Source organism: Nomascus leucogenys, chromosome 1a (assembly GCF_006542625.1).
Source record: "Nomascus leucogenys isolate Asia chromosome 1a, Asia_NLE_v1, whole genome shotgun sequence".
In the NCBI taxonomy this organism is placed as follows: Eukaryota; Metazoa; Chordata; class Mammalia; order Primates; family Hylobatidae; genus Nomascus; species Nomascus leucogenys.
Genome location: NC_044381.1, coordinates 89,962,788 through 89,965,146, shown reverse-complemented (window position 1 = coordinate 89,965,146; position 2,359 = coordinate 89,962,788). Strand labels below are relative to the sequence as shown.

The window sequence follows — 2,359 nt, the reverse complement described above, 5'->3', positions numbered from 1 at the left end:
ATTTGTTTTTTTCCTTGCGGAGTATGCACCATGGTAAACTGGTTTTGAAATTCCCCACCTTCCCCAGAGGGAAATGTCAAGGTGGTGGGAATGCCAAGAGAGGAAAAAAGAACAGTGTAAAGGAAAAGGAGGAGCTGGGAGGGGTGGCTCACACCTGTAATACCAGCAAGTTGGGAGGCTGAGGTGGGAGGATCCCTTGAGTCCAGGAGTTTGAGACCAGCCTGGGCAACATAGTGAGATTTTGTCTCTACAAAAAAATGAACAAAATTAGACAGGTATGGTGGTGCATCCTAGCTACATGGGAGACTGAAGTGGGCGGATCACTTGGGCCTGGGAGAATGAGGCTGCGGCCTGGGTGACAGAGTGAGACCCTCTGTCTCAAAAAAAAAAAAAAAAAAAATCAAATAAAAGCAGTGCAGGCTTCTCCAATAGTAGGGGCACTGATAGTTGCCTGCTGCTTCAAAGGTGTGTGTGGTTTTATTCGACTGAGAAAAAGGATTTTTCCCTGCTTTTCAGATAGCTAATGAAAATAGCTTTGTGTGATATGACAAACCTGGCGTTGCAAATTTTAGATTTGAGAGTAAAATTCATTTTTGTGTTTTGAACTTGAAAGAAGAGCTATTTGAATCCTTTTGTAGTTCATAAGCGTGATGATTGGGTTTTCACGCGCATGTGTGAGCTGTGCCTCCCTCAAACTTTGTTATGATGTTGGCATATCACTCGTCTGACGTGAAAAAAAAAAGTTATATGGACTGGAGTTTAGAGATTGGCAAACTTGTTGACCTAGTTTTAAGTGGAGGCTGCTAGTTACTCTAAGTTTGCTTCTACAGTCATCCTTTTATTTCCTGCCAGTAAAATGAGGATCCTGAGAGTATGTCTAAGGAGCTGTTGAGAGGCTTACACAGGCTCGTTCGGATAAAGCGATTTAGAACAGTGCCTGCACTTGGGAAGCAGTATTCAGTGTGACTCTTATTGTTATGATGAATCCTTCCTCATTGGTTGGGCTCAGTTGTCTGCTTGAACAGTAAGCACTTTACCAAAAGTTTTTTGGAAATGGTTTATAATGTAATATAGGGTATTGATATAGTTTAAGATTCTGAGATAATTGTCTGAATTACTTTGTGTGTAATACTTCACCCAGTGCTGTGAACTTGAGGGCACTAAATTCTATTTGATGGCAAAATTCAATCAATGGTTACTTATAGTCAACTTATAATGAGATTTAGGGATTTAATAGGATGTGGAAAAAACTTTTGATTTCTTCAAATAAATGTGTTTTACAATAAAATCAGGCACTATGGATTTTCTATTTGGGATAGGACAAATAGAAAGTTTAGCTCCATGGATGTCTAGCAGGTTCCATCAGGAATGCCTTTTTATTTTTCATTTCTTTCTTTTTTTTTGAGATGAGTTCTCACTGTGTTGCCCAGGCTGGAGTGCATGTCACAATCATAGCTCACTGCAGCCTTGACCTCCTGGGCTCAAGTGATCCTCCTGCCTCAGCCCACTGAATAGCTGGGATTACAGGTGCACACCACCACACCTGGCTAATTTTTGTATTTTTTGTAGAGACACGGTTTCGCCATATTATCCAGGATGGTCTCATACTTCTGAGTTCAAGTGATTATGCTGCCTCGGCCTCCCAAAGTGCTGGGATTATAGATGTGTGCCACCATGCCTGGTCAAGAATGTCTTTTTCTAAGAATTAATAAAAGGGCCTTTTATGATATCATGTTGTTAGGATGAATTAAGAGGTTTTGCTATTGGATTTGAAGTATTGTTTCATGTTACGATGTCCCACCACCTATATAACCTCTTCAGTTCTGCCATCAGAATGTTGGAGTGCCATTACCAACTCTCTGTACCTCCTCCTCTCTTCCTCCTGGAGTTCTGGGTAAGCTATTTTGACCCACCCCCTGGGAGAGCACTCTGGGTGTTGGAAGGTTAGGAGCCCTGAAAAGAAGGCAGGAGAAGAGAAGCCCTCATTCTTCTACATTAGCTGTGAGCCTGCAAAGGAAACCCCCTGCAGGGCTCCCAGATTTTAAAAGCACCCTGGTGAGTAATGACCTGGTGAGTAATGCTCCTGCAGAGCACATGCGGGGCTCTGCCCTGTCTCCCACCTCTTTCCTTGTAGTCCTTACTTAAAATAGAAACCAGTTAAATATGGTAGCCAGCTGGGAGCCTGACTTTCTACTCCTAATGCTTGCCTACCTGCCTCACGTTTAGAAATTTGTTTTTTTTTTTGCAAAGTGAAAGCAAGTTTATTAAGAAAGTAAAAGAATAAAAGAATGGCTACTCCATAGACAGAGCAGCCCTGAGGGCTGCTGGTTGCCCATTTTTATGGTTATTTCTTGATGAT

The 2,359-nt window shown here is 42.0% G+C and overlaps 1 non-coding gene across 1 annotated transcript; it reads left to right on the top strand.

Moving 5' to 3' along the window:
• Positions 1–626: 626 nt before the first annotated feature.
• LOC115836076 lies at positions 627–730 on the top strand. Its single transcript, XR_004031082.1, has one exon. It is a non-coding gene; the product is annotated as a small nucleolar RNA U13 (small nucleolar RNA).
• The last annotated feature ends 1,629 nt before the right edge of the window (positions 731–2,359 follow it).